This window comes from Mus musculus, chromosome 2 (assembly GCF_000001635.26).
Source record: "Mus musculus strain C57BL/6J chromosome 2, GRCm38.p6 C57BL/6J".
In the NCBI taxonomy this organism is placed as follows: Eukaryota; Metazoa; Chordata; class Mammalia; order Rodentia; family Muridae; genus Mus; species Mus musculus.
Window position 1 is genome coordinate 23,548,266 of NC_000068.7, and position 14,149 is coordinate 23,562,414.

General features: G+C 36.1%; 1 protein-coding gene across 14 annotated transcripts in view; it reads right to left on the reverse strand.

Moving 5' to 3' along the window:
* Positions 1 to 14,149, reverse strand: part of Spopl (speckle-type BTB/POZ protein-like) — a 64,667-nt gene that overhangs the window by 40,800 nt on the left and 9,718 nt on the right. The window contains exon 1 of one of the 14 annotated variants that reach the window (XM_030252195.1): positions 3,644 to 7,021. The exons of the other annotated variants lie outside the window; for them this stretch is intronic. The gene's annotated coding sequence lies outside the window, so the exon portion shown is untranslated. Of the gene's footprint in view, positions 1 to 3,643; positions 7,022 to 14,149 lie in introns of those variants that run through there. 14 annotated transcript variants of the gene reach the window in all.

Consider the following 14,149-nt stretch of genomic DNA (forward strand, 5'->3'; position numbering starts at 1 on the left):
TTTGCTAGCTATACACTGGACATAGAATTTATGTTTTGAATATACAAAGGACTAAAAAAACAACAATTGGCTATGGAAATATATGGAAATCTTGAGTTTTCAAATGAAGAAATATAAATAGCCAAGAAACACTTCAAAGTGTTGAACATCCTTAGCTATTCATCAGAGAAATGTAGATTAATCTCATTCCATTTAAAATAGTTACCATCAAGGTGGGTAGGGGAGTAACAAGATGTTTGTCTGACGTGAATGCAGAGAAGAGACTATTTATGCACTATAAGTGGGGATGAGAACTAGTATAGTCATTATGGAAATCTGTATAGATTTTTCTCCAAAAACTGAAAGTAGAACGAATTATGGTATACCATTCCCAGCCATATACTCAAAATGTCTGTTCTAATACAGGGATACTTGCACACACATGCTCCTTCCTGCTCTAGTCACAACAATTAGAGAAATAAATGAGCTTAACTATTGATCAACTAATGAATAGATAATATCACTGGGCTAAATAGAAATAGAGAACTTTATTCAGCTATAAAGAAAACAAAATTTTCTGCAAAATGGACAAAACTAGAAGATATTATCCTGAGTAAGGTAACCCAACCAGAAAGACAAATGCTACATGTTCTTTCAGACATGGATAATCCTCATGAATTTTCAGAGTGGTGTATTTAAGTTAGAATATCTACAGAGATCAGAAAGTTAGAAAATGGTCACTGGTAAGGGAAAAAAAGAGTCTGTAACAGGTTTGGGAGTGGGACAGAACGTATACAGTATAAAAGCAGAAGGAAGAAATACTAGGAATTTAAAGGCAGTAGGATTTAAACAAGAGATTGATGGAATGAACAACAGAGATGGTAGGAAGGGAAGGCTAATAACTAAAACTAGTAAGTTATGAAGAAACCATACGTAAACTTATTCTTTCTACTCTAATTAAAGATATAATTAAAATAACAGCAGAATAGAGGCATTTATCATAAGAAGAATTCTGTCTCCCCACAATGATCATGAGTTATTAAATAAAAATCCCAGTTCTGGACCAACAACACCACGAAGGCTCCCCAAACAATACAGTTCGTTGTCACTGAGGTTGGTTCTTTATCAGAACCACAAGGTTAGACACTACCATTGAAATAAAGGTACCACACAGTTTGGAAGTAGAAATCACACAAATCAAGGAAAAACTAAGCCAGAAGGTCCCTCCTGCTTGGTGGCTTTTATAGTGGCAGATACTGCTAATCATCAGACAGCTGAGGGAAAAGTCATGAAGATTCTTATCCAGCTGTGGCTATATAATAACACAGGCTGTCTGCACAATCACCATCACCTTTCCTCTTCCTTCCAAGTCCTACATTACATAAAGGCTGGACTAGGTCTCACCGACACTCATAGTGCGTAAGTATTTTTCTACATCCACACCAGGCCAGCATCTAGTCCCTTTTCTCTTCCTTGACAATAGCCATTTTAAAATGTTACACTTAAAATGTAAATAACTGACAAGCGATTGAACACTAATTTGCCTGGCTCCAAACCGATGCTCTTCTCATAGAATATTGCTGCCTCGAAAAGTTATAGATATGCAACAGGCTGTTTTGATCCATAATTTTAGATGGCAACCAAAAGACACCGGTTAGATGAAATATCGATTTTACAATGTTAAGTAAGTACTAGAACAAGGGACAAAGATGAGATCCCTGTACTTCAACTTCACTATTTCCAGTATTCTTTACCCATCTCTTTATTTTAAAAGAAAAAAATAATGTATTCTATTAGCTAATCCCATTCAGACCTTCCTATCTTTGTTCTTTCAAATAAGATTGCATAAAAAAGAACATAACTAAAATAATATCAGTAAACAAATGATTTCTCCCTTATTCTATACACATATGATAAGACCATAGCATGATAAATCTATCCTATGTAGTTTAAAACACATGGAACATCACAGCATAACTATACGATACACCATTGAATACCATGTATTTATTTGCATGGCCAAATAACAAATGTAGCTTGCGGCAGCCTAATATCCTGAGAATATAATTACTAAATAATGCTAGCCTAAGAAAACATCAAAGTTTAAAAACTGAAAGTACAATATCTATCTACTGAATATGGACTGCTTTCATAAAGTAGTAAAATCAAGTTAAACCAGTGTTAAGTGAAATACTTGTCTGGATTCAGGTTAGAAAGTTCAAGTGTGATATTTCCTCCTTTACTTACTAATAAAAAGTGAGTCTTACTGATATGAACATTTGTGACATTTCCTATTTTACAGAAGCATCAGCATTAATCTTTGATATAGATGAGTACTAACATAACTACCTATGTTTACTATAAAAATTTCCCAATATTTAGGAGAAAATAAAGGTCATGTCAAATAACCATGCACCTATCGTTTCATTTCTTCTCCCTATCAAAAGTAAATATTGACTTGAGATTGCTGATAACATTAAATGAAAATGAAGAGATTTATCAAGGAATCTCTAAACTTTACAGATGTAATAAATACATACACAGATATGACAAAAAATAGTCGAGGAGTGACTCTAAATTTAACGAAAAATCTGGCAATAATAAGAAGACCCACTTTAGTTAGTGGACTATAATGAAGAAAGAACTTACTCAGTTCAGTTATAAGTGATATGACTTTTAGCAAATGTATCAGGGCCTCCTTTATCAGTAACCAAGATATTATCAGCCCATGTTCTGAGAAGAGGGTGCCAGTATACTGCTACCAAAGAATTCTTGTGAACTTTAAACTAGCTTGGTAACTCTGAAAGCCTGACTCAAGGGCTTGCCTTTCTTTCACCTGTGTCTACAATTTGGGAATACAGAAGTGGCATTCTGGACTCTAATAGTCATTAAAACATTTAGAGCAAAGTCTATTTGCTGCACTCACCTACAAGGAATGGGAATGAATATAAGCAGTGGTCACACAGGACAGAGTTAGAAGTCGTCTAAAAAAAAAGGTTGTAGTTTGGCTATAAAATGTGAATACTTGCTGCCTACATGGCAGCACTGTATGTGTAAACTATGGAATTTTCAGGAAGTTGCACTTTGCTGAACAAAATACATCACTAGGACAAGGCTCTGAGGTCTTCCCCACCCTCTCCCTCTTCTTTTTGTATGAGGACAAAATGTGATCATTCTGCTTCCATGGCAGCCAAGTGCCTGCTGCTACGCCTGCCTGGTCATGATGGATTGACTGTGTCTCCAATGGAACTGAGACAAAATAAAGCCTTTCTTTGCTACTTGCTTTATGTCAGGGTACTTTATCACAGGAATGGAAAAGTAACTAATACAGATAATTTGCATACTAAGGCTTTGAAAAAGCCTCCCACATTACACTGGAAATCATGAAAAACCATGTTTAAATGGGCTTAAACATATAAGTAGAAAGGATAATATCAGACACTAAGCTTGCAGTTATGGCTACAGGTGCTCAAACAGTGGAAACTGAGAGCCTGCATAGCAAAAGACACCGTTGTTTGGACAAAATGCCTATAGAATGGGAAAAGATTTTTACCAAATACATGTTCAATAGAGGACTAATATCCAAAATATAAAGACTAAATATCAAAAATCAAACATTAAATATCAAGAATCAAATAATCAACTTAAAAGATGGGGTACAGACCAAATCTTCTGCATACATGTTATGGCTGTTAACTTAGTGCTTTTGTGAGACTCCTAACAGTGGGAGCAGGTATATCTTTGACTCTTTTGCATGTTCTTGGTACTATTTTCCTTCTATTAAGTTGTCCTGTTTAGCCTTGAAGGACTTTTCCTTTGACTTATTATATCTTGTTTTGTCTTGTTTGATTGTTGACACTTGGAGGCCTGCTCTTTTCTGAAAAAGAAACAGAAGCAAAATAGATATGGGGCAGAGGCTCCCCTGGGAAGGAAGCTAGGACATGTGGAAGGAGGGGAAACTATAATTGGGATAGATTATGAGAAAAGAATCTACTTTTAATTACAAAACGAAGAAGAAGAAAGAAGAAAGAAGAAAGAAGAAAGAAGAAGAAAGAAGAAGAAGAAGAGAAAGAAAAAGAAGAAGAAGAAGAAGAAGAAGAAGAAGAAGAAGAAGAAGAAGAAGAAGAGAAAAAATGAAAACATGGTACAAATCTAAACTGGTTTTTTAAGAGGAAACTCAGCTGAGAAAATTTAAAAGAAATGGTTAACATCCTTAGCCATCATGGAAAAGAAAATTAAAACTACTTCGAGATTTCATCTTACAACTGTCAGAATGGCTGAGGTCTCATCCATTATCAATGGACCCATCTGCTGGCATTTCTGAATCCTGGGCTTCTTTTCCCTAGGGGAAAGCATGCTAGGCCTACCCAGTCCACCAGGTTCTTTCCTGACAGACTCAGGTAACATCAGGGGCATCCAGTTACACCTTTCCCTACGTCAGACCTAGCCAGACTGTGGTTCCAGCATCAATCTTTATGACTGGGTTCCCAAACTTGTACATAGACTACGGAAATCAGTGTGTTAGTTCCTCAAGAAGATGGGAATCGATCTACTTGAAGACCTATGCTACACTCTTAAGCATATACCCAAAGGATGCTTCATTGAAATACAAAGACAACTACTCAAGTATGGTCATTGCTTCTTTACTCATAATTGCCACAAACTGGAAACAATTTAGATGTCTCTTCACAGAAGAATGGATAAAGAAAAGTGTGATATATTTATGCAATAAGAGTATTATTCAGTCATAAACAAAATTACATAATAAAATTGCAGACAAATGGATGAAAGCAGATGTACTGGCTAGTTTTGTGTCAACTTGACACAGCTGGAGTTATCACAGAGAAAGAAAGCTTCAGTTGAGGAAATGCCTCCATGAGATTCAGCTGTAAGGCATTTTCTCAATTAGTGATCAAGGGGGAAAGGCCCCTTGTGGGTGGGACCATCTCTGGGCTGGTAGTCTCGGTTCTATAAGAGAGCAGGCTGAGCAAGCCAGGGGAAGCAAGCCAGTAAAGAACATCGCTTCATGGTCTCTGCTAAGCTCCTGCTTTCTCACCTGCTTGAGTTCCAGTCCTGACTTCCTTTGGTGATAAACAGTATGGAAGTGTAAGCTGAATAAACCCTTTCCTCCCCAAGTTGTTTCTTGGTCATGATGTTTGTGCAGGAATAGAAACCCTGACTAAGACAAATTGGTACCAGCATAGTGGGGTATTCCTGTGACATCCTGACCATGTTTTGGGGAGGACAGTGGAAGGACTTTGGAACTTTGGGCTAGAAGATCCATTTGTTGTTAAGAGCTCTGTCAGATGTCGTGTAGGAGCTTGGAAGATAATGTTGAGAACAGTGCAGAAGATGGAGGTCTGGCTTGTGAAATTTCAGAGGGAGAATTAAAGACTCTTTTCAGGGCCATTGCTATTTTGGAGTTTGATTATTCTGTGGTTCTGGTTAGCTGGGGCTGAAGAATCAGCTGTGATTAACAAGATACCAGAACTACTGAAGCAAAACCTTTGCATTACTGGGACTATTGATGCTGGTTAGCTGGAGCTAAGAAATTAGCGGTGATTAAGAAGAGACCAGCATCATTGAGGTGACATCTTCTGGGAAGTGTTTTCTGAAAGCACAAAGAGGCTGTGTTCCAGAGATAGCCAAGGTTGTACTCCTGCTGCAGCGGGACTTGGTAATGTGTAAGGGTCACCCAGGTGGTACTGGCTTTGAAGGCATGAAGGGGTCACACAGAGCAGCTGAGGCTCAGCACTGTGAGAGGCCATGGAAGGCCATTGGTGAAGGTGCAGTCTCAGTTGCAATTGACGGCCCAGGACTGAAGGGGTCATGCAGTGTTTTGGAGATGCCAGTACCATGAGATGACCACCAAGAGCAGCAGCAGCAGTGGAGTACAGGTATCTGGATCCTAGAGGATGACACGTGTGCTACAAAGGGCCTGGCTGGAGAAGTGACCCAAGCCCTTGGAGGAGCCCAGAAGATCGTGAGTTGGATCCCAGACATTGGACGGTTGGAGATTGATTTTTGCTTTTGATAGTGACTGTGCCCTGATATTTTTCCCTCTTGAAGGAAGAAACTATTTTAGTGGAGCCCACAGTTAAGAAACTTTTAATTGTAAAAAGACTTTGGGTTTTAAAAGAGATGGATATTTTAAAGAGATTGAAATTTTAAGAATATGTAAAGACTGTGGGACTTTTAAAGTTTAGAACTTGGGGATGAATAAGAATGTAAGAGTTGAGGCTTACTAGTGATGTGCTTGGGTGTCAAGTTGACAAGGGGTCAACTGTACTGGCTAGTTTTGTGTCAACTTGACACAGCTGGAGTTATCACAGAGAAGCTTTAGTTGAGGAAATGTCTCCATGAGATCCAACTGCATTTTCTCAATTAGTGATCAAGGGGGAAAGGCCCCTTGTGGGTGGGACCATCTCTGGGCTGGTAGTCTCAGTTCTATAAGAGAGCAGGGAAGCAAGCCAGTAAAGAACATCCCTCCATGGCCTCTGCTCAGCTCCTGCTTCCTGACCTGTTTGAGTTCCAGTCCTGACTTCCTTGGTGATGAACAGCAGTATGGAAGTGTAAGCTGAATAAACCCTTTCCTCCTCAACTTGCTTCTTGGTCATGATGTTTGTGCAGGAATAGAAACCATGACTAAGACAGACAGTAAAATATTTTATGTAGTTTGGTAGGTTTCTTTTTTTAGAAGAGCAGTACACAAACTATTCACCATGCCAACCTCACAATCTCTTCCAGGTTTTTTAAAATCACTTATTCTTTTATTCATACACTTTCTCTTAATCATTAACCCATGTGAGTATCTGTGGAGAGGCTACACTGATTTGGGTTACACAGACACAAGGAAAGACAAGAGGAGGCATTTCCTAGTTTCAATTTAATATAGCACTCAGATACTTTGGATATAATTTTATATACTTCAATAGTGTTTAAGAGAATAAACAAGATAGCAGAAATTTTTTTTTTTTTTCCTGTTCAGAGTACCTGCCCAGACTGGAAGGTACTTATTTATTTAAATTAGGTATTTATTTCATTTACATTTCCAATGCTATCCCAAAAGTCCCCCACATACTACCCCACCCACCCACTCCCACTTCTGGCCCTGGCGTTCCCCTGTACTGAGGCATATAAAGTTTGCACGACCAGTGGGCCTCTCTTTCCACTGATGGCCAACTAGGCCATCTTCTGATACATATGCAGCTAGAGACATGAGCTCCAGGGTACTGGTTAGTTCATAATGTTGTTGCACCTACAGGGTTGCAGATCTCTTTAGCTCCTTGGGTACTTTCTCTAGCTCCTCCATTGGGGGCCCTGTGATCCATCCAATAGCTGACTGTGAGCATCCACTTCTGTGTTTGCTAGGCCCCGGCATAGTCTCACAAGAGACAGCTATATCTGGGTTCTTTCAGCAAAATCTTGCTAGTGTATGCAATGGTGTCAGCATTTGGAAGCTGATTATGGGATGGATCCCCGGATCTTACTATCCTCTTTTTTGAGAGAAAGTTTAAAAATCATTAAAATTTATTTATTTATTTATTTACTTATTTATTTATTTTGTTTTTTTTCGAGACAAGGTTTCTCTGTGTACCCTGGCTGTCCTGGAACTCACTTTGTAGACCAGGCTGGCCTTGAACTCAGAAATCCGCCTGCCTCTGCCTCCTGAGTGCTGGGATTAAAGCGTGCGCCACCACGCCCAGTTTAAAATTTATTCTTAATCAAATGTATGTACACATGTGTGTGTGAACATTTATTTAAGTAGCACAAACATAATAAAAAGAACAGAATCATCAGAGGAAGCACTTAATTGTAAAGAATCATCTTCAAGTTCATAAAGTCAGTAAGAATACATTTACTTTGGTATCTGCTTAGGAAGTTTTGAATATTTTACAAATGGTTGAAAGCTCTGAAAAGACAAAAATAATCTAAACTGTAGCCAGTTAAGCAAATCACTTAAGAGGCTGATACAAGTTAATAACACATACATTTATAAAATTTAAATGTTTAGTCATTTCAATTGAGGTAACAAATGACAAATTGTAATTTAAAAATCTCTTTCAAGTAGCAACAAACTATATGAGATAATTTTATTTATGTACATTTTATTTATACATTTTTAATTTAATTAATTTTATTAATATTAATATATTTTAAATATCTTATTATATAATGTAATATAATATATATTACATAGTAATACACTATATTATATATAGTATATAATATATTCTATCATATAGTATATATAAATATACTGTATGATTATTTTATTGTTAATAGTGTTAATATTAAAATATTAAGTTTTATATTTAAACTATAATAATAATATACTTTAACTATAAAGTATTTAAATTATATATATGTAGATGTGTGTATGTACATATACACATACACACTATATATATATATATATATATATATATATATATATATATACACACACACATATACACACACACATACATATATATGGTTACAAGATTTTAGTTCCAATACAGAGGGTGGCAAGGAATGACTGTTCCAGAGGACCAGAACTTAACCCAAGATAATTAGTTTCTGGACATAGAACATTCCAGTCTCTCCACAGTACTAAAATTCTAATTAGCCAATCAGTCTCTACAGATAGATTCTTTACATAAGTTTTGTTCATAGCCATATGCAGTTTCTTTTCATAATTCCTCATTCAGAGCTCACCCAGTTAGCCAAGCATCAAATTATATGTATACAGGAGCCACATGTTGTTTACTAAACATTATAAGGTCAAATATAGCTAGGAATCTCATTCCTATCTGAGGCTGAATAGTAGGCAAGACAACAAACAGTCTTTAGGAGAGAGGAACAGCTGGTAAAAGCCATTAAGAAAGAAACTCCTGGATCATATCAGAACTAGTCATCATGGTCGAGGTTAGAATTTTTTTACATCCTCTCTAACTGACATTATATTTATATGTGACACAGATTATTGTATATAAAATGAAATAATCATGAACATAGTTTGGCCTAGATAAACAAATGTTTAAAATTGTCTAAAATAAGCAAAATTTACAAGATTGACTATATACTTCCCTCTGTATTTAGTTATTTGCATTTGATGAACTGTCTTTATTTTTAAATGATTAGAAATAGTACATTTAAAAGGACTTATCATATTGTCTCTCCTTTATATTACTAAGATATCATTTAATTTTCAATCCCAGCCAATTGTACTATAGAATATTTCAGATTCAAATTAAATCAAGAAGCATCAGTAAAGTATAAAACATCATGAATATTGGTATTAGATGCTGTCTTTCATAGAATTTGGATAAGAAGAATTAAACAAAATGCTTGGCTATCTCTAGCTAGAGTAAATGGAGTTAAAGTTGAACTTAAACTTTTGTTTTATCTCTGGTGACCTTGCCAGATCTTAGCCTGATGTCTTTATTACCAGATCCTCTTAAAAATCCTAAGCTAAAAGCCTTGCAAGGTAGCAGGAAAAGCAGCAGAAAAATGCAGAATTGTGAATTTGAGGAGGAGTGTCAGGAAACAAAAGCCAACTATTAAGAAATAAAAACATTTCAAAGATACCAAAAAATAAGACAAAAACCAAAATGTTTTCAAAATTCAGTAATTGAACAAAATACTGAAAACAAGCCAAAAAGCCCAATCCAAAATATTTTCAGAGATCTAAAGGTAAACAAAGAAAATAAATCAAATATCTACATCAGAATGCTCTCAAAGCAACCAAACCAGTAAATCAAATACTTTGAAAGCGACCAAAAATGGTACTTAAGAAAGTAACCAGCTCAGCATAAACAAAATGGATCCTCAGCCAAATTAAGGGAGGTCCTGAGCCCTGGAACGAACAACAACAATCCACCTGAAGAAATGATACCAGATGCACTGTATTCAGGGGGTCCATCCTGTCAAAAGTGGGTCATTCTCAGTGCCTCAATGTAAAACCTCTCATTTTAAAGGAAAACAAAAAAAGATAGCTCCCTGTAGCCAATCTGTTTCTGGTAGTAAGGGGGAACACTTCAGGACCTTAGCAACTGTCACTAGATAGAGCCCTGCAGGCAATATAGATAGTCATACATTGAGCCACTCCAGACATCTGCAGAATTCTGCTGCTTGCAGGAGTTGGAACATGGCCTCCTTGTTCATCAGTGCCCTGCATGCAGCCCTTCTGTGAAGAAAGAGAGCTGTCATACTTGTGTGTGCCCAATCTGGTATTTTTATATATGTCTCTGGAACCATGGGCTCTCATACCCACCTGGTGAGTGTACTTGTTGGATTCTACCTAAAGGACTGTGGTCCAAAATCTCAATGTATAGTAGTTATATGGTTCTTGTAGCTGTAGAACTATCACTTGGTACCACAGGCCAATATGCGGGGCTGGTTAGCACATTTGTTATAAACTAAACTGATTTTATCTTCTAGCCCTTTGTTTTCTCTCTTCAGAAAAGGAATACCTAATTTCTTAACCACAGGAAGACTACAGTGGCCATGGGTGAAATGAAGAAAGGTCTTTAACTTAGGGTAGTTTGCACCATCAGTTACTAATTTTGCATGCACTGACATTGACTCTAGGCACCTTTCAAAGTCACCTAACAGCCAAAACTTTCATATTAAATAAAAATTATGCTTTTTCCTCCTTCTCAATTCTCTCCTCTTTTCCTAAATTCTCCTGTTTCAGCAAGTTTTCATTAAGTAATTAATTAATGTTTATCTTCAACACTTGTTTTTAAAATAAAATCACTTAAGTTCTTTGCCTTCATATTTTTCTGTTTGCTTCATGAAACAATGGTCAGAATATTTTTTACCTTAAAATGCTTAATTTACTGATCATTCCCTGATATTCATCTCCTATAATTCACTGAAAACCTTAGTGATACAAGAACAAAAGAAATACCAAAGTAAACTAGCCGGTAGAGATGGGAGCAATAATATCTACTGAAAATTCTGCGTTAGTTTTCCAATATCCTCCTGCCAAACAAATGAAGAACACTCTCTGAAACCTCTTAAAACTATCAAGAGGGGCTCAGCAGTTAAAAGAAAACAATGCCTTTGCAGAGGAGAGGAGGAAGCAGAGCTCAGTATCCAGCACTCATGCTAGGGAGTTTACAACTAACTTAACTGTAGGCATTCCATGCCCTCTTCTGGCTTCCAACAGAACTGCACTCACATATACAACCACACAGACATATACTCATGTTAGAAATAGAAATAAAATTGTTCCTTAAAAAAAAACCAAAAAAACCAAGAAACTGCAATGCACTACTTTTTGTAAATACCTGTGCTATTATTTCCTGCATTAACCTTTCGAAACAAATGTTTCACTGCAAGAAGTTAACTTAATACTTAAAACTACATATTGACCTAGCATTTGCTTTACCCATTTTTAAACAAATCTAAGAAATGTTTCTTGTTCTAGAACTCTAAGACACTTGATTTTTTTTCATGTCTTTAGCATGTCCTGCACACACATATATTAAGTTTTTAAATAGACCAGGAGCTGAAACAAAGACTACATAAAGATCACAGATAAGTTAGATAAACAAACTTCCCAAATTTATTAAATTTTCTTAAACCTGTGACTCTAGAAAGAAGCATTGGCAGCCAAGTTCTTCCAACTCCTCATAGTTGCTTCAAGACTACTTTTCCAGCCTTCTTCATACACCAACAAATCTTCTCTCCGTTGTCCTCACTTCTAATCTTTCCTAACATCAGTTAAGATTACTCCACACCTGTGGACTTTCAATCTATTACCTACTAGCAACAAATGTCTTGACCTTCCTGAATAACCTATTTTAATAGGTTACTACTTGTTCTCAAGTTAACTTGATAGCTTTACTAACTCTGAAAATAAATCTTGCTTTACCTTTTCATAACACAGACTTAATCCTTTAATACTTTGCTACCAATCTATCTATGCTCTGTCACCAGCCTTTCCTTAAAATTATCTTCCTTACCAAACCTGAAATCTACATGTATTACTTTCTAGAGGGTATGTTTAACAATTCACTATTTTGCTCCATTATTATAACTTACTAATACGCTCCATTCCTCATCAGCCTTTTGGGCTGGTAAGCAGAGCACAGCAAGGCTTCGAGGGAAGCAGACAGCAGCCGGGGAAGCCGTGTATAGATTTCATTAATTAGGACTTTTTTGTAAACTCAGTTGTCAAAGAATTTGCTTCAAAATAAAGGCCTTACCAAATGATGAAATGATTAGTTGGCAATTTTAAGTATAATGTCACAAGAGCTTTCAGACTGTTCAAAATGGCAGGCCTTAGCCAAACACGCCTATTTCAATTTAAATTATAAAACTATAAATCCAATTCTGCAACTGTTCTAGATTAAATTTAACTGTTCTACAAAAGCAATAGCTGCTCTGTTATAAAGCAAAGATTGCAGAAATTTTTTATCATGGCACACAGATTTATGAAACAGAATCAGTAAACATGCTCTAAGAAGAATTAGCCAGTATTTCAATTCATATACCTTTCCCCATTCATGATGGCTAACCTTCATTGTCAACTTAATATTCTGGCATCAATTAAAACTCAACCAGCTGAACACAAGGGTGAGAAATTACGAAAAATGCCTTCAGAAGATCAGGCTATAAGCAGAGAGTCCTTTATGGCACTGGGTTCTCTAAAGTAGCAGTTGAGCAAGCCCTAAAAAGCAAGTGATTAAGGAGTGCTCATTCATGGCCTTTCACAAGGGCTCCTGCCTCCATGTTTCTGCCCTCCCAGACTGAGATCCTGGCTTCCTCTCCTTCAATGGACTGTGATATGCGACCAAATAAACCCTTTCCTCCCCAACTTGCTTTGGTCATGGTGCTCCTCACCATGCAATGATGACCCTAATTGAGAGAACCATTTGCTAAATGACTTCCTAAATGACATACTATCAAACTGACCTCTGAATATGCATCTCTACATAGACTAATGCAGCTCCCAGACCTCCTCAAAGAAACTTTTTTAAAGCAGAAAACTGATGTTGAGAGAAGTGAGGGTGAATATGAGCAAAACACACTAAATAAATGTACAAAACTCTCATATAATAAAATATGATATTAATGAGAATAGAACTACAATATTCACAATCAAAAAATACACAATAAAAATATTTCATTTGGTGACTTTCATACCATAACTCAATAATGAAAAAGAAAAATTAGATGCACTTCCTTCAGTGAAACTTACATTTTAAACAAACAAAGATAAATAAGTAAATCTTAAAATAGGCATGTTATGAGCCCAAGGTCAAGTTTGCTTTCTCAATATTTGTTAATTTCAAGTTCTGACAGCTAAGTAAACTGGTGTAGTCAGGGTTTCCCTTCTTAATATGTAGCAAAGTCTCACAGAACATCAAAGGAGACAACCACAGGCTGAGTAGTAGGTCAAGAACAAGTATATTACAATACTGTGTAATTAAAGCTGTAGCAATGTTGCAGATTAACTCATTGAGTACCTAAGAAACCTAACCAGCTAGCAAAGGATGAAAAGCTGTGCTATGTGTATGTATGTAGTAAATTGACTCCAAAATTCATTATTTGCCAAAAACTAATAACTATACTGGGAAGCTATAATTTTCATGAGAATCCTATTTTCCTCAAACAATACTTAAATTTGTTTTATATTCTCCATCTGACCAACTGGAACATCTGTAAGAAAATACACAGTACTCTGTTCCATGTTCCTTGACTATGTCGACAAGGAAAGAAATCATGTTTATTTTGAGAAAACAACTTATTTAAAATGCAATATCATTTTAAAGCCAAGATGGCTAAAAAATAAAATATGGCATAAAGCAAATGTGGCAGAATATGTAGGAATCAGAACTCATGCTCCTTATTTATAATATTATAGATGCACAAATCATATAATGCTGCTCTCAAACCATAGTGGAATGAAACTAGAAATCCAAGATAGAGATGGTTGTGTGGTTTTGTATCTCTCAAAGAAAAATTAGAAATAATGAATTACTAGCCTGTTAGGCATCTGTGGAGTCAATTAACGAAGTCTAGACTAAATTACTTCTACAGAAACAACTTGCATATATAATGAACATTATATTTATTTTTCCTTGTCCTTAGTCTGTAAACAAGAATATGTAGTATAGCTAACAACAAAGGAGTTACGTTATAGGTAATGTAACACTCTCTATATAGGTAGTAT